The 276-nt window shown below is 49.3% G+C and overlaps 1 protein-coding gene across 1 annotated transcript in view; it reads right to left on the reverse strand.

Annotated features, from left to right (window-relative positions):
• Positions 1–276, reverse strand: part of LOC119593124 (transmembrane protein 64-like) — a gene marked incomplete in the record, with an annotated part of 46,170 nt that overhangs the window by 4,872 nt on the left and 41,022 nt on the right.

Genomic DNA, 276 nt, shown 5'->3' on the forward strand with positions numbered 1-276 from the left:
GTATTATATTTGCCGTTAAAAAATGCTCAAATATCAGACCATAAACTGATGCACTGGTTTAGGAGTTTATAATAGGTTTACGCGCACGCGTGCACTCACAAACGCACACACGAACACAAATGCCGACGTATGATTATCGAACGCCGCCACTGCATTATGGAACGCGATCCCCGGCCGCCGAAATGTCACAAGCGAACGCCAAAGCTAATTCCGGGAACTGAACGGAAAAGGTCAGATCATAGAACGGCGGCGGTGCGAGAGGAGGTCGTTGCGCTC

Source organism: Penaeus monodon, chromosome 31, assembly GCF_015228065.2.
Source record: "Penaeus monodon isolate SGIC_2016 chromosome 31, NSTDA_Pmon_1, whole genome shotgun sequence".
Taxonomy (NCBI): domain Eukaryota; kingdom Metazoa; phylum Arthropoda; class Malacostraca; order Decapoda; family Penaeidae; genus Penaeus; species Penaeus monodon.